At 42.3% G+C, this 18,075-nt stretch overlaps 1 protein-coding gene across 8 annotated transcripts in view; it reads right to left on the reverse strand.

The window, feature by feature from the left end:
• Nucleotides 1-336: 336 nt before the first annotated feature.
• The window catches only part of LOC147200307 (ependymin-like), a 39,843-nt gene continuing 22,104 nt past the window's right edge, over nt 337-18,075 (reverse strand). Inside the window, exons 8-16 of one of the 8 annotated variants that reach the window (XR_015101759.1) lie at nt 12,939-13,059; nt 6,042-6,113; nt 5,162-5,245; nt 4,174-4,688; nt 2,892-3,018; nt 2,430-2,533; nt 2,236-2,316; nt 823-963; nt 337-651 (exon numbers count right to left, since the gene is read on the reverse strand). The gene's annotated coding sequence lies outside the window, so the exon portion shown is untranslated. Of the gene's footprint in view, nt 652-822; nt 964-2,235; nt 2,317-2,429; nt 2,534-2,891; nt 3,019-4,173; nt 5,246-6,041; nt 6,114-12,938; nt 13,060-18,075 lie in introns of all 8 variants that reach the window. The other 7 variants (XR_015101760.1, XR_015101763.1, XR_015101764.1 and 4 more) reach the window with 7 other exon arrangements.

An 18,075-nucleotide genomic window follows, 5' to 3' on the forward strand; every position in this document is an offset into this window, starting at 1 on the left:
TTTTTTCGGCTAAAAACGCCTTCCAATACATGGTCGTTTTTTTCGGGTTAAAACGCGTTACTATACATGGTTCGTTTTTTTTTTCGTCTAAAAACGCCTTATTATATATATATATATATATATACATGGCCGTTTTTTCCGGTTCAAATGTCTTACTATCCATGGTCGTTTTTACGGGTTAAAACACCTTTTTAATACATGGTCGGTTTTTTCTGCTAAAAACGCCTGACTATTCATCAGGGGTGTATATCATACGGCCAGAACCGGCCCGCAAGGAGGTTTGATCAGGCCCCCAGGATAATTTAAAAGTGAAAAAATGCACAAAAGACACGAAATGAATATTTTTAATAGGGTGCAATTCGTGGAATATCCGCTAGGGAGAGACACTTTTTTGTTCAGAGGAGAAGACAATTTTTTTTTTAATCAGAGAAGAAGACAACAGCAGCCTCAGTCTGTCACTGAGACAGACCCAACACAACAAGCCTCATTTCATTTTTCAGAGTTGATGGAAGATTGTTCTTGGGTCCTCCGTGCCACAAGAGGGAGTCACCTGCTCACCGCCAGAGTCCACCTACGAGCACAGACCTGCAGGTAACACTTTATTGCTCTTCTTCCTGTTATTCGCAAGGTGCTGAAGTCAAACTTGCCAGCCTGAAAAGTAGGAGACATTTACACTCGTTCAATGCACCATCATGACTACTTTTTTCTCCCCCAGGCAGCAGTAAACATAATCGGCTTCCTGCTGTCGAAAGACCCAGCAGTCTATCTCCCTGATAAATTTCATGCCCAACACATCTTTGTCTGCACAAGAAATTGACTTACGTGTTACTCACGGATGCCTTTCCTCTCAGGTCAACACCCCTGTCCCACGTTCTTCTCAAGAGCTGACCACTTCGCTGCCCAGCAACAAGCAGAGTGCCATCCAACTTGCAACTTTTTCCTCGGCTTTTGTGATTGTCTACTCTGCAAGAGAAATAAAGCTTGATTACAAAGAACACTTCAACTCAACTTCATTTTTAAACACAACACCACAATCTAACTTAAAAAAAAAATTAAACAGAATTATTTTCAGTTTTTTTCTAAACTTTTTTCTGATTTTTTTTTCCTAAATTTTTTTTTCCTGGATTTTTTTTCCCAGGCAGAATAATCAAGGCAAGTGGGTGTGGCCTGGCTGGAATGATGGCTGATGATTCGCTGATAGCTGTGAAAGTGGGTGGAGCATGACGATAACATGCTGTGATTGGTGGAAAGGGGGTGGTTATGCAAATTTCGAGCAATCTGATTGGTCAGAACTCGGAAAGGGGGTGTTGTTATGCAAATTAGGGTTAGGGTTATGCAAATGAGGGCCTCGCCGCGATTGGTGGATGTCAAATTGGGTGTGGTTTGGGGCGGGCATTGCAGTACTTCTTCCAAAGTCCCACTTGAGTCTTGAGCTCAGACTTGCACTTGGGTCACATCAGACAGTCTTTTCACTGTTCCCGTCGGTTTCACGTGACCCAAAGGCTTGATTCCTGGAATTTCAAGTCATGTGGAGACCAACGGGAACAGTGAAAAGACTGTCTGATGTGACTGAAGCGCAAGTCTGAGCTCAAGACGTCAGTCTTTGAAAAGGCTTCGAGTGAGTTGAGGATGGATTTAGTCATGAAAGGCAAAGACTCAAAGATTCAAGTTGAACAATGTATTGGACAGAAAAGCGAACATGACAATGTGAAAGCATTTGACCAGTCAATCTTTGTGTGGGCCAGTTCAAGTTGCACGCACACAAACACTGACGACAGGCCTGAGATGGGAGCATGTGCTTGACCAGCTCATGCGTGATGTCACTGACATCTCATGACACACCAAGGGGAACATGAGCACGTCCGACTTTTCTCACTGAGACAAAAACTAACTGCCGTGTACTCCACAACAACATGATCACACTCTTCTGGTCAAGTTTTTAAATGACATTGAAGTGGGCCAAGTTAGTTATATGTATGTATATATTATATATATATATTCATACATAGACACATTTTTATACTAATTTGGTCCACTTCAAGGTTTAAAAACATATTCCAGAAGTGCTTGATGATGCTCGGGTTGTCTATGTGGAGTTGACACTGTTGTGCAGTGCACGAAGCAGAAGTTTAAGTTGAGTGAGAGACAGACAGGCGGGCGCACTCACCTCCACCTTGTGGTGCAACGTGAGATCAGACATCACCTCTTCAAGCACACCACACAGCTAGTACTCACGCGTCCAAATGCAGGTTGGCATCCCTTCCGCATGTCCTCCGAGTCTGGCAGCTGCGCCTTTGGCCCAGTAATCTGACTAATCTGGTCAAGCAGAAAAACAAAACAAAAGTGGAAAGTCACACACTGTAGTCCATAAAAAAGTTGTTTCTTTTTTTCTTTTTAATTTGATTATTCGTAAAGTGGGAGACTTTTACTTTCAACCCCGTCCATTTCCAAACGTGCGCGCACTCGCAATGCATCTGTTTGAGCGATCCACTCGCGGCTCTCTCACCACACCTAAAGTACAATGAGCAACCTCCTTTCGAAAAACAAATGAACAAAGTCACGGGTGCATTTGTGGGAATAGTTTTGAAACAAATCTGCCCCCCTGATGTGAAGCCATCACACTTCCACTGCTGATAGCAGCTTTGGTGTGGAAAACATACAGAATAGTATTCAAGTCAAACACTGTTCGCGATTGCTTTTTGATTGACAGCTGAGGTCTACTTGTCGGCGGCGTGCTCGCTCACTGCCCCCTTTGCTGACATTGTTTTTTACGTTGAATCACAACAACAAAATTAAAGGAGCAACGTGTCGTAATAACTCTCCCCAATTGTCTGCATCTAAACACTCAGAGATAAACTGCGAAGTCAGTTTAAAATGTTAAAATTACTCACTGAGAACAGGGCTTGTGGACAGTGGAAAAACTTGCTCATTGAACCAGATGTGGTACCGTTCTTGTGCTTGTACTTATTCTTCTTCTTGGTGAATTGGATGTCTTTAGTTCATATCGCCCCCTACGGTCTGGGAAACCACAAAGGTGTTTGGCAAGCAATCTGAATTTAATTTACAGTATTAGCCAAGCGTGCAAAAACACAAAACACTAAATTAGGGCATATCTTGAAGAACCACAGATTTCAAGGGCAGCTGATCCACTGAGCTGGTGGAAATACCGAGCTTCCGTCTACCCCCATTTGATCAAAGTAATGGAGAGTAGATTGTGCATTGTAGCAACATCTGTCCCGTCAGAGAGGGTGTTCTCAAAGACTGGACAAATTGAAGTTGTCCAAGTTGAAGTATTTAGTTTTGTTGAATGCAAATTTAAAATAAAGCAAGGAGTAGCTTATGTTTGTTTTGTTCACTGCTGCTGTTGCAGTTAATACTCACCATTTCTGTTATGATGCAGCATGTTTGATTGTTGTTTGTTGAAGTTTAATTTTGTTGCTTGTTTATTGTTTCAAGCCTTTTTTAATGTTCAATAAAATAAGTAAAAAGTCATTTCTTTGCTTGATAATTGTTGCTATTTGCAGTCAGTAGACTGCAATATTTAGTTCACCAAGTCATTTATCAAAATGTATGCTAAATTTGTCATAAATATTTAAAAGAAAAGCTAAAGTTAAAAGAGCCGTTTGAAAGCCAAAAAGAGCCGGCTCTTTTCACTGAGCTGATCCAAATGAACCGGATCACCGAAAAGAGCCGAAAATCCCATTACTATCACATAGACAGTGAGGTCTGCTCGGTAAGCCAATGGCGGAGCAGCTATGAGTATGTTGAGTCCAGTAAACTCGCAGCTGTGACCGAAATAAACATCGTTCACTATGTGAACCAGTGTGGTGGTTGCTGTTGCCTTTTTTCAAACGAAGGAGTAGAAGTCGCAGTTGGATAAGACTTCGTTGTAGTGAATGTCTTCGCGAGGCTGGAGCAGAGAAAATGATTTCGTATAACGCAACAGGGGGGGTTTCGTCGTATGGGGGGCAGGAGAATGGGAATTGTGTTAATGCATGAAGATTTTTTCACATAAGGGGGTATTTTCGCCCATGTAGGTTTCGTTCTAGAGGAGTTTCACTGTATATATGTATGTATGTTTGTGTATATGTACAGTATGTATGTTGTGGCCTACGTTGTTGTTTTTGACTGCAAATCGCAATTTTACAACAATGCTGAGAATGAATGCCTTACCTGACCTCAACCTCGACAAAGTTGCTTGGTTACAGAGTCATTTGACAAGAATTTGGCAACATTCACAGTCCTCTTGTTGGAAAACAAAGAATTTGTAGTAGCTGAGAACATGGGGAAAAAAACAACAACATGAAAATGTGATTTTGGAGGGCTAAAAAAAAATATCGACTCCTTAACTTGAAACCGAGGGCGGCCCGGTAGTCCAGTGGTTAGCACGTCGGCTTCACAGTGCAGAGGTACCGGGTTCGATTCCAGCTCCGGCCTCCCTGTGTGGAGTTTGCATGTTCTCCCCGGGCCTGCGTGGGTTTTCTGCGGGTGCTCCGGTTTCCTCCCACATTCCAAAAACATGCATGGCAGGCTGATTGGACGCACTAAAAAATTGTCCCTACGTGTGAGTGTGGGCGTGGATGGTTGTTCGTCTCTGTGTGCCCTGCGATTGGCTGGCAACCGGTTGAGGGTGTCCCCCGCCTACTGCCCGGAGACGGCTGGGATAGGCTCCAGCACCCCCCGCGACCCTAGTGAGGATCAAGCGGTTCGGAAAATGGATGGATGGAACTTGAAACCGTAACCTGACACAAAGCCACTTTGTATGAATATTGCCCAAAAAGTGACCACAGCAGCAATTTTTAAAACCACACCAAAGCCATACTACCCTGAGAACGGACATTCTCGCCTGATGCCGGAAGCCGAGCAATGTCATTCATAATGCCGCCGCTTACCGACATCATCATGAAGTATGTTGAACGTAAAATGGGAAGCGGTGTGATTGAATCCTGCCTGACATCATCTATTGTGTCTGAAATAGCATGAGATTATGGCCATATGGGAGCATGTATATATCGTGCCAAAATTTGATACATCTTTCCAGAGACACTTCAAAGCCCAGAATGTTGTCCCCTTTCGATGTAAAGTTTCCTCCTCAGCACAAAGAAGTCATTTATTAAGGAGGGACAAACCTAATGAGCTGCTTGCTTGTCTTTTTTATTACCGTTATCTGCTCTCCGATGGATGTGAAGGCACCTGCCTGCAGATGAACATTCAACGGATGGATGTTCTATGGGAGCATCCCGCTCTGGACACAATGATCGTCAGGATGAGTGGCAGTTTGAAATGGCCGCTTACAGGCTTAAGTTCTGTTTACACTTCTACAAGCTAGCAGTCGCCCTAATTGATGGAGGAAATTTCTTTCACGCACGATTCTTTCCACCATTTGTGTTCGTCTTCTCTTGTTCCCAGGACTCCCCAAGAGGTTGCCTCTTTTGTTTCCCATTGATTTTCTGCCTCCGCTTGTGGGCTAATGGACAAGATCAGATTCACGAATGCTTTAAGGGTGGCCGCCCTTAACCTTCAGCGCCTTTGCCAGCAGCGGCTACTGGCATTTAGCGCAATTCATTTAAGCAAAGACAATAAGGGATTGGGATCAGATCTGCCAGGTTAAAATGGAAGCTCTCATTACATAAGACGGAGATGACATCTCCGCGTCCCACTGGCTGACACACTGCTCTAATTTGAATGCAGTAGTGCTTACAGTGCAAGACATGTACATAGTCTGTGTCTTTCGTGAGACAATTAATTTCTGCTCTCTGCTTCATTAAGCATTGCCCGTACAACCGAGAACTGGACCAAAAATATTTAGTCACTTAATGCTGCACAATCAGTGACTGTAACGCTGACTAAAATAAAAACTATGCCTGTTGGAACTAGAACTCCAGTCACCTCAAACCGCCCGTGAAGCAGAGAAAATGACAAAAGATATGAACTGATTTGGTTAATCTATAACAACGTAACACATGAACTCCTTGATGGGCTACAAATATGATGAGCATTTTATGGCACACGCGACACTCAAAAAGAGATGCTAAACTTACCCGTGAGGCATTGATAGATAGATATCAGTTGATTCTGCCCAGGAAGAGCAATGGAGGCAGAGTGGTGTGGTGCTGCATGGGGAAATATAAAAGCGGCATTAGAACGATGTCAGCTTTCTATTACTTCCTGGTAATCGAAAGGCCACAAGAGGGCGCCAGCGGCTGGTATCGGTGACTGGTATCGACAGCCTTTGTGAGAGTCGATACCCTAAAATAAGGCCGCTATCGGATCGATACTTGTCCATCACTTTTAGAAATGATTGAGACTTCGTCAGTCACACATCTGTCTGTGATTGGTTGTTTCTCCTCAGGCGTGATGGTCTGCTCTAAATCAAATTGGAGGCACTCACATCGGGGACAAGACGCATTGCATTTTTTCACAGATGATTGTATTCATGGAGCAAAAACTGTCAGGTCAGACGGACCATTGGTTTTGGTTACATTTTGGTGTTGTTGGTTGTTTTTTTTTTTGTTTTTTTTTTTACAGAAAACTCTCCTTTTAATGCATGTGAAAACGTAGGCCAGCATTCAACAAATGCACATCATTACGTGCCAAAAATATATTTTATTACATCTAAATGAATACAAACAAGCTTGCTGTAATTAGGCTAAGTGGCCATCTCTAATAGAGTAGGCATAATCTTTCCGCCGGAAGCTTGAAATAATTTGTAGACTGGAGAGATACTGAGCAAGTGTAATTAGTGATTAGTGCATTGTCATTTTGTGTTTTTGAATTGTTCTGTCTTCAGGGGTGCGTGGTTACTCAGGTCATTTGCATTTGTAACGTACATTTCCCTTTTTTCTCTGCTTCGCTGAAACTTGGACTCCACGCAGTTGCTCAGTTCAGCCAGCTGTTTCGCTCATTCGTTAATTCTGTTTTTGTTCTCTATTTGCGCTTCCTCCCCCGCGGAGGATTTTTATTGCTCTCTTATTTGAATTCCGTCGTTCTCAATATGAAGAAGCCATGGAAGCCTTCAAAAGCCATCAAATAAATGACTTTCAACAGCACGCTTGAATGTTTTTTTTGATTTTTAATGATGAAATATTGAAATCACATTGTCGACTTGCCTGCAGGCAGGTGTTTTCAATCCCCAGTGTAGCATCGGGTCGTCGTTTCCGCTCTTCTAAGCTCCAGTTTCTGCCCGCATTCTTTAATTTTGTTTACTAAATGAAATATTTAATCATATGCCAAGCTGCACCTTTGCAATTCCCTCATTCCTGCAGTAGTCGTGTAAGGCAGGAGAATGCCATTACTAAGCTGTGCCACAGGAGAATAGACGGAGATGATTGTCAAAGCGTGACGCACAATTGGTCGATTGGTTTAACACAAGAAAGATGTTGGTTCTGCATCTGATAGATGCGTACACTCATGCAGTGCTCCTCCATGACTGCAATGTACCATTGTATACAATCGTTATTAGATCTTCCTAATAGATGCTGCTGGAATGCATGAAATACAGGATGTTCCTAAAAAGGTAACACCAATTGAAATGGATTGTCATATCTGAGTAGCTCAGTAGCGTACAGTCGGGGCCTTCAAGGCCTCCTCTGCTGGTTTTAACCACTACTGTATCCGTAGCACTGGGCTACATTTTTTTTACATTGATTTATTTCTACCAGTCTATTATCTTCATTTCGTTGCATGTGTCTTGGCGACACAGCTTCCAGTCGTGTGTTGCTATGGTAGATTTTTTTTTTTTTAATTCACCCATGGCTTTCAGAATTTCAAATGCGGACATTTTTAACCAATCCGATTTCAGATTCACCAAACAGGCTGGCTCAGAGTGATGTCTGCATTATAATTTGAAGAGACTCACGAGTGCAAAACAATCGGAATTGAGCTGCAGTGTGCCCGTAGCCTTAAAAAGCAAGTCAATTCAAGTCCTTTGTGGCAAGCATGCAAATCACAATCCTAAAAATAGCAGCTCAAGATGCACTCGAGTTAAGTCATGTGACTCAATTCGCCCGTATTTGCCACAGACAAACTAATTAATTTTATTGATCACTATAAACAGCTATGCATATATTTTGAAGTCATTTTTTATTTGCATTCATTATTTTTTGAAAAAGTAACTCAGCTGTGCGGGAGGGCGGTTGACGAGCCGCCACTGTTCAGAACATCTCTGACACAATAGCTAAGTGCGGATCCTACAGGCACAGGAGTTGAGAACCAATGCGTTAGACCACAGGTGTCAAACTAAAAGCCCAGGGGCCAGATCTGGCCCCCCCCACGTCAATTTATGTGGCCCGCGAAAGCAAATCATGTGTGTCAACTTGCATGATCCTTGCTAAAATGTGCACTGAAATGTCAAATTGTCATGTGCAATAAATAAGAAATGAGATTTTGTTTATAATTACTTTAACAATAATTGAACAAACTATTATCGGTGACTGATTTCAAAACTAGTAATCCATTAATTTGTTGTGGACAAACAATAATGCGATGAGACGATTAAAAATGTTTGCAAAGACGTAACTCTGACGTGGCCCGCGACAAAAATGAGTTTGACACCCCGACCTTAGACATTGCGGTAACAATGATAAAAAAAAAGAAAAAAAAAGCAGTGTCTATGCAACTATTGGAATCATTTAAACCTTGATTTTGACGTGACAAACAAGATAATAGAATATACTAAAAGACAAGGGAAAGCCATCGTTGAACAAAATACAAATGTGAAGCATTGCAAGGATTGCCCCCCGCCCCCTCTTTGGTGCAGAATTAGGTTTAGCACAGATGGTGAGCAGAGAAAAGCTGTTTTTACACATTGCCTCACCTTAACACGGGAGAAGGAAGCAGGGCTTTGCTGTGGGGTGGAGGGACCATTAAAAAAGCAAGTGGGAAGGTTTTCATCATGGGTAAGGCTAGAAAGAAGATGTACTTCGTAGGAATGGGCCTCACATATGACTTGGTGACTTTGTCACAGTTGCTCCTGCAAGACACCAAATGGGCTCCTTTTTCTTTTCGTCTGTCTCTTACTCTTGAGTGAAGTCATGAATTTGTAATGTGTGGCCAGCGAAGGACGGGAGAACATCGACCGAATGTAAATGTGTATTGGATTAGACATCGTTCCAGTGCATTAACCTTGCTAGGTAACCATGCGCGCACTCAAACTGAGCCCTAATAAGGTTTGAGGATGCTAACAGTCAACACCTCGGCCACCCTCTGGGTCAAACGTGCTTGCAGTCTAAATTCGTTGAAATGTGTTTGTTTTGACTGCTCCACGGTGATTTACATTTTGTCAAATTAATCTGGACATTTCATTAGGCACACCTGTCTTAAACCGATCACTCATCTTGTTTTCTTTGGTTTTTATTTTACTTGCGAGCACAAGCTTGAGGCCATGCAGGTCTAAGGGGGAGATTAATCGATATGTGGGGTCCGAGAAAAAAAAAAAAAAAAGAAGACTTTCATGACTTCATTTACTTGAGAGGTTCTCTAGTTTGTTAAATAAAAGTATGATGCACACCACAAGCTTGTTCGCACGGAAGTGTGGAACTGAGGAGGAATCATTTTGGACTGGCAAACTCCTTCAAACGTACAGGTATATGAAAAGTCAGTTTGAACTTTGAAGGTATGGATAAAATGTACATCAGGGGTGCCCGACCTTTTTTTGAGCCAAGCTCTCGTTTTCAAGCAGGCGATTCCGGTTTATCAACACGTTCACGCACACATACACGCACGCATGCATATGCACGTTTGCACACACGCATGACATGATGAGAAATAGCCATAACGGGCCCTAACATGAACGAAAATGAAAAATTAACCACACACAAGACAGGCACATCTCTATGTTTGGAAAAAGGAAATGATTGCCTTCTTTGTGGGAGACCAGATACAGGAAGTCATGAACACACTTTTGGAGCATGCAAAGTGCTCGCGTGTTCCATTTTGAAATCTTGCTCCAGATTCCCTTTCTTTGCCATTGGTGAATTGCTGAGCAAACAAGTTATGAATGACAATTAGCAAAAAAATAAATTGACGAGTTCGTCAACGGCTCTGATCGCTAGCGACAAGCGACTGCAGACCCCTAAAAAGGTCCTCTGCTGTCGGTCATGTGTCATCACGGGCTAAAGGTGATCTACTTTTTATTTTTTAAATACTTTTTTATGGACGTGAGACTGATAGAGTTCATAGGCTGTAACACAATATAAAATAATAATAACACAAAAAAAGTAAAGAGGCCTTATGATGCTAAATCAACTTATTGTAAGCTTTTCGCAATGTTAAAATGCTAATTCCTCACCAAGAACATCCCCAAAGTTTTCCAGCATAATTTCAGTGGAAAGTTTTGGCTTTTGAGGAATGAAATCATCTTGTATCGAAAGGCACTGCGAAACAATATGAGGTGTTTGAAATTTCTTTTCATTTTTTAAAATAAGACAACAAAAGTATGAGACACTGCTCTGAGTTTGATGTAGTGCAATTCTACGCCACAACAAACAACAATAACAAGCACATTTTGATGATCAAAACTTTGGGGATCAACGCAAAATTCACAGATTATTGACTGACATCAGCAAACCCGATGGAAAGTCAAATATGCTTGTTGTAGTTCCCTGTTGAAGCCATTCATCAAATATTCATATTTGAGTTATTATCACATATATTATTACATCGTCGAACACAGTGCTGAATATAATGTTGCTGCTCGTCCGCTTGAAGAAGTGAGCAACTTTCCGAGACAATACTTGAGCATAGCGCTTGAGGCCTCTAGTAATGGCAACAAATGCCAGCTAATGCAGGTCTAATTTGAATTTTGTGAGGCTCATTATTATATTTCTATGGCTTAGCTGTAAAAAAATAATAATAAAAAATTCACCACAAGCCTCTGATGTCATTACCACAGTCTGGATTATTCATTGCTGATTATTGCCAGGGGTACGTCTGTCTCGTTGGTAATGTTGTGCCACTAAATGGATGCAATCACTCAAAGCACAGAAGTTACTTGTCATGCCGAAGAATCATTCTGGATGAAAATGTTTTAAAGGCGCTTTGCAAGGCCGCTTCCTTTTTGCTTGATGCTGTGGTGTTTTAGAAATAAGTACTTGCAGTTTGATGCATGTTTAGACAACCGCCAATATGAATCCAAACAAAAAGGAAGTAAAACACTTCCAAAATAAAACGATGAAGATCATTTTTAACTCCAGCTCTACTCAGTCGCATACGATTTTAGTCAACGTTGGCTGCGGCTCAGTGAGTGACAACGCTGTCTTTAGACACAAGGAATTGGGGTCCAGATGGCACACCCATGGAAATTGGATGGGCTGTGTCATGAAAAGCATCCGGTTTTAAAACATACCCTGCGAGTGACTTGCTGTGGCAAACCCTGACAGGAGAAAGTTGCATCATCTTCTTAGAAAATTTTGCTCAATAAATTTGTATTATTTTGAACAAAATCTTAACCTAATGTGATGGGTCAAATCCTCAGCTCAATGTGCTGGGTATAAATAACCTCGCATTGGATCTGTCCCTTTTGGATGCAGCTCTGGGTTCGCTATTTTACCCAGCTTGGGTTATTTTTGATCCAGTAATTCTAAGAGTGTGATTGTGGCAAAGAGAGCTGCGCGAAGATCTAGTTACTGCTCAGGCCGCACTACACCACTTTCATATTTTGAAGCATGCAAGGTTAATCTCATCCTTATTCATTGCTTTCTGACTTCCGGGTTGAGTGAACGCTGGCCCGTTTTGGCTGCCGCTGCTCAACCCGTATTGTTTTGTGTTTTTTGTTATTGTAAAGTGTCCTTGGGTGTCTTGAAAGGCGCTTATAAATAAAATGTATTATTATTATTATATTATCCTTATAAAAAAATGGTTGTTTCGAAAAAACCCCCCCCAAAAGAATCTGCCTTACTTTAATAAAAGCCAGCAGGGTAACATTATTACTCAAGTCTTGCATGATTTTAGCTTGTGGCAATGTACTTTTCTATCACTTAGGTATGAGCAGTAACTTTAGCGCTGATGCAGCAAAGACTGTGCTAGAGGTCAATGTTCACAGTGATGCCCACATATCCCGAGAGGTGTCCTGGCTGGTCCACACGTCTTCTTGACCGCCAAGTGTAGAGCACACATAGAGACAGACAACCATTAACTCTCCCATTCACACCGATGGACATTTTAGAGCACAGGTGTGAAATTCAAGGTCCAGGGGCCAGATCCGGCTCACCACATCATTTTATGTTCCCAACTAAAATCAATAGTGTCTACTTCATTTTATGTTTATTTATTTTTTGACAAACGCATTTGTTCTTTTCTTATAGGAAGAAAATCTGTGTCAACATTGCAAATCTTTACTTTTAATAGATTGTACAAGTATTTCTATTTTTCCCCATTTTGAACAATAGTTTAGTAAAGTTAATGGTAACATTTCAAAGCAAATTGTTTATATGGAATTTACATTAAACAAATGACAGCTCCCTAACATGCCGGTTTTAGGGATATGGCAAAACATGCAAAAACCTCAAACAGGAAGTAAAATTTGAAACCCAAACCATAGAAATGCGAGGCAGACGTGCTAAACAGGTAGTCCATCGTGATACCACATTAAACCTTAATATGATCGTTGACAGGCAAGCAGTCCAGTAGTGCAACAGTTTGGTATGCCAGGATTTTCAATTTCCATTCAGGACTAAGGAGATCACAAAAATGGAGCTCCATACATTGCTGTCTGTTGACTGGTGCAGAGAAAGTATCTAAAAATGTCTTATATCAATGTTATACTTTCGGAAAAACCCAGAATGTTTGATGTGATTCATGTTTCTATGAACCACTCGAAATATTTTATACCAAAATCGTCGCCATTTCCAATTGTGACTTTCTGTTGGACAGTCAACAGGTCACATCTTCAATATCGTCTCGTGGGCCGTAGGGTGTGATGAAGTGTGATTGAGACACACCTGAGGGTCTGACTGGCATCCTTTGAGTTCGGATCAGTTCTTCTCTTCTCCTGCCTTTGAACGACAGTCCTTGCTGCAGCGTCCTTTAACGTCTAATCCTTATGCAAGTTCAAGACTGGATCTGTGGAAAAGGACACGGGCCAAAGGTTAATGAGCGTAAATGTGGTAGATGAACAAACCTTCGTGACTCTTTATATTCCCATGCAGTAAATCAGATGAGGGCTGCATAAGATCATGTCCAAGTGGTCTGTGGCGTTGTTAACCTTTGACCTTTGGGGTGTGTCAAAACACAAATGTTCTAACCTCTTTCTCAATGGCTCTTTGGCCCATGGGAAAATCACTTTTTTTATTTTATTAATTAGATATCTCTAGAGGGCGGCCCGGTAGTCCAGTGGTTAGCACGTCGGCTTCACAGTGCAGAGGTACCGGGTTCGATTCCAGCTCCGGCCTCCCTGTGTGGAGTTTGCATGTTCTCCCCGGGCCTGCGTGGGTTTTCTCCGGGTGCTCCGGTTTCCTCCCACATTCCAAAAACATGCATGGCAGGCTGATTGGATGCTCTAAATTGTCCCTAGGTGTGAGTGTGGGCGTGGATGGTTGTTCGTCTCTGTGTGCCCTGCGATTGGCTGGCAACTGATTCAGGGTGTCCCCCGCCTACTGCCCGGAGACGGCTGGGATAGGCTCCAGCACCCCCCGCGACCCTAGTGAGGATCAAGCGGTTCGGAAAATGGATGGATGGAGATATCTCTAGAGTGAAATGCTATCAACACATATTCTCTGGATCTATTTCTTTGTTGGCTGTGCTTCTCACCGATTTAATCAAGTCGTAGCACGAAAACAGTCAATCGGTCTCTGTTCCTCTCACAGCCTGAAAATTGATTTTGGAAGACCAAAAAGGCCTGAACGTTCAGATGAATCAAAGTTAGATTCGGAGTGCTTGCACAAAGAGGCTTTGACTGGCAGGAGGAGCATTTCCATACCTTTTTGCGACGTTTATGTGAGACGGTTTCCATAACAATGACACCCTTGTGAGACAAGCTTGAATGCCAACTTTTCCTCAGCCCCCTGTCAATAAACACCTCTTGATTGCTTGGACACCACACGGAGAGTTGAATTTGAGGCATTCTGAGAGGCTAACAGGCTCATTTGAAGAGAAAATTGATATTCATCTTACTGTTCTTTGGATTGAGTTATTTATCACTCCCTTTCACGCGGTTATTTGAAATGAGGAGCAGAGTGCACGGGTGTCCCCTGATTTAACGGTTTGCTATTATGGTATTTTTTTTATTATTATATAAGATACAAGTATACACAGCGTTTGCCTAGAGAGAAGAAATTCAGCAACACACTGTTCACGGAGTGGAGATGAAAACAATTACATTTTTAAAAATCAGGCTATTTGCCTCGCGGTTCATCATTAATTCATAAAGTTAACTTAAAATCATTCTTTCAAGACAGTCTCTAATTTTTGACACGAATACACATTTGATAACATTCAAGTTGTGTTTGACTTTAGAAACAACGTAGCCAGTGGCCTATTTTGCTCCAGCTGGAATCCGGAAGGCCCGTTTTATTTGATGCTCCATCCAAGCAGACGCTCAATGTTCACATCTGGCAGACAGCTCTGATTGTAATTCATGTATGAAAAATATAAACCCACTTAGCATGTTTATGAAGCAGCTGTTCAACCACTCCACCCTGTCTAACCGTCAAACACGGCACGCATCACATGCTCATCCTCATGCCGGTGAAGTGATATCAAATGAAATCATGTAACTCCAAATTACATTTATGTAAAACAAAAACCCCAAAAAAGTAAAGAAAAACAGGAGAGAGTGATGTAGCTGCTGTTTTTTTTTGTTTTGTTTTTTTACACCATCTGTTTGGAGGTTTATGGACATGCTTGCAGCGCTTGTGCGAGCAGATGGATTGTGTGCTTTGCCGGTTAATTCAGTGGCTCTTAGTGCTTCATATTCGCATGTGCAGAGGGCTTTCATTGAGCTCATCAAAACAGAACGTGTCTTCATTGCGTAAAGAAAACTGTGGCATTAAAAGTTATCACCACATTTAAATCACAACCCTATGACTCATATACTGAGTACTGCTCTAGCTTGACACTTGTCACTAAATATTACATCTATGGACACCAAACAATATTTTAAGAGCCAAGGTGATAACTTCTCTTTGTAAAATTCCACTCTTGGGAGTTATTGTCAAGTCATGTCATGTTTTGATTTTCATGATGTAACACATTACTGTACTCAACTTATCCTCACCAGGGTCGCGGGGGGCGGGGGGGGGGGGTGCTAGAACTTGTCTCAGCTGTCTTTGGACATCAGGCGAGGGACACCCTGAACTGGCTGCCGGCCAATCGCAGGGCACACAGAATCCAACAACCATTCATGCTCACCATCACATGTTGGGACAATTTAGAGCGTTCAATCAACCTACCGTGCATGTTTTTGGAATGTGGGAGGAAACCGGAAACCCACGCAGGGTAAACATGTTAATTCCACACAGGAAGGCCAGGGCGGGATTCGCACCCGTGACTTCTGCACTATGAGGCGGAGGAGGAGGTGCGAACCAGTCGACCACAGTGATGTCTATTATTATTGTTTTTTTAATGTAAACCCATTTATTTATATATTTTTAAACCCCCTGTAATACTCAGTGCTTGGAGTCAGAAAGGCAGAAAGTAAAAGGCAGTCTGAGAAATGAGAAAGTGCCCCCCCCACCACCACCCCCGAACCTCTGCCATTTCGCCCCCAAAACAGTAAGGTTATGGAGAAGGATGATAAAAGGGAATGTGACACATCTCTTCACTGTGCCACCAGCTGCAATTTCTGTCGTCTGCTGGAACTGTCAAGAGACCACAGGGAAAATGAATAGCTTGAACCTGAGAGAAGAAAGGAACGTGTTGAAAAAAAATGTTCTACTCGTATGTCAGAGAAGCTGCAGGGGAGAAGAAAAGGCCCCAATTACAAAGTGAAAAAGACGCACTTAGACACACAAACACTGGAATGTGCTGGAAGAGAAATGGAGTCAAATCCTGCAGAGTAATAGCACATTAAACAGCCAACATCCTTGCTGGCTAGCCTCCATGGGAACTGTGTTAAAGCGTCTCAACAGCTGAGTGATGTTAAGCAAAGTAAACACAATAAGATAAATGGCGCAAAGAAGCACACACTGCCAGGCGCGGTATGGCGGTGACACAGTGGCCACTGTGTTAATGAAGAAGTTATCAATGTTTGGCAACATGGACATCGTGTCACTGAACCGCGCTTGCACTGTGTTCAACGGTCTTACTGCCGCCTCGTTAGGATCACACAGTACAGAGCAAACCGAGAAAGTTCCAGCATGTACACACAAAAGCAACCGCATTAGCTGTCCTAGAACAATCTATCCATCCATTTCCAGGGTTGCGGGTAAGTGATTTGGACTCCCAGCTGACTTGGGTATGACTGACGGCAGATGGCACCTTAGACTGGCTGCCAGCCAGTCTACGAGCAGTACATGTGGATCAAAAAGTATTCACATCAAATTTCACAAGTATTGGCAATTCAGAATCGTCAATGGATTTAATAAATATGCATGTTTTGAGAATGCGGGCGAAGCAAGGACATTCTAATTCCACAAAAAGACGTTCCAGTGGAGATTGATCGAAACCCCAATTTCCTAACTGTGAGGCTGACATGTGATTAAATAAAGTGCCCCCCATATTTGGAACAGCATTCACGAAGAAGCAGGGCCGCTCTACACCACAGCTAAAATATAAACAATGCTGTTCTTGTATTAGCTTGCGTCAATCGAAACGGATGAATATTGTTTGTGTGACAATGTTTGTTTGGTTGGTTTTAACCCTTTGAGGCACGGCGGTTACTACAGAGGACAGCTTATCGTGTTATCAGGTTACAGGGTAAGATACGATAAGAAAACCTTTATTAGTCTCGCAATGGAGAAATTCCCAATTCACAGCAGCAAAGTTATGAAAGGAAGAAGTAGAACAACAAAATATAGGAGCTGCTGGAAAGGCAGCCACTCTCGCGGCACCATTTTGAAGTCAAAATGTACATGTAGGGGTTAAACAGTGTTACCTTGAATTTTGAATGTCTCATAAAATGCATCATTTCGACCAAAATCTTGGTTCAAACCGTCATGTTGTGTATTTGCGATGTTGGACAAGAAGGAATCCTGAATGAAGATGTTGACTGATAAATTAGCTTGTCACGACAGCTCTTAGCCAGCCATATGCTGTAGCCTGCCAATGCATTTGGGAGGGGTTAAAAAAACAAAAAAGCCTCAACAGCGTGGATTTTCACATAATTCGATTGGGTCAGGTACATATCGCCAGCAATAAACACGGGAGTTCACAATACAACAAGTGACTCACTCCCGGAAGCACGCCAGCATACATGCTCCTAGTCAACGTGAGAAGGAGACAACTCCCACGGGAATACACATCAAGTCAACCAAGGAGCCACGACTACTCAATGTAATTGTCAAGATGTCCACCTCCAATTCATCATATTGACCTCATCCATCCAGGAAGCGAGATGAGCATGCATGTCACTTACCCAGCACGTTGTCACTATCTAGGGGAACCCCTCAAATTTGCGATACTCTTGACAATTTATCACTGCACCTGTTTTTCGTATCTGTACAGTATTCAAATGAAGCTTTGAAAAGCATCTCTTTCCTAGGAGACATTGAATCAATGTTTTATAGTATATTGTAATGATCCGCAATTGGTCTGTTTACAGAAATAAAATCCAGCAGCTGTCTGCCCTGAGGCACACTGAAGGACAAGGAGGCCTCTCCATGGTTACCTATATCGGTACAAGTGGGAAGCGTCACTGCACAGCGGACCAAGGAAGGCTGGATTATTGGGATAACGCCTAATGAGGCAGAACGGGGCTAATTCTATTTGAACTTCTCCTCTTGAGTCAACTTTACGGACACGATTAGCTCGCTGACACGAGAGACGGGAACAGAGGGGTTGTGGGAAGGCGACGGCAGCAGGAAAAAAAAATCAATTTCCTCCCTGGGCAGTTCAAAACAAATGTTATGAAATTAATATCCTGCCTTTTACTGTAGTTGACCCACTACTCCTCTGTGTATCATCACGAGGGAAACAAATTGA

This window comes from Hippocampus guttulatus, chromosome 9, assembly GCF_054856545.1.
Source record: "Hippocampus guttulatus isolate MCC_2025c chromosome 9, RoL_Hgut_1.0, whole genome shotgun sequence".
Taxonomy (NCBI): domain Eukaryota; kingdom Metazoa; phylum Chordata; class Actinopteri; order Syngnathiformes; family Syngnathidae; genus Hippocampus; species Hippocampus guttulatus.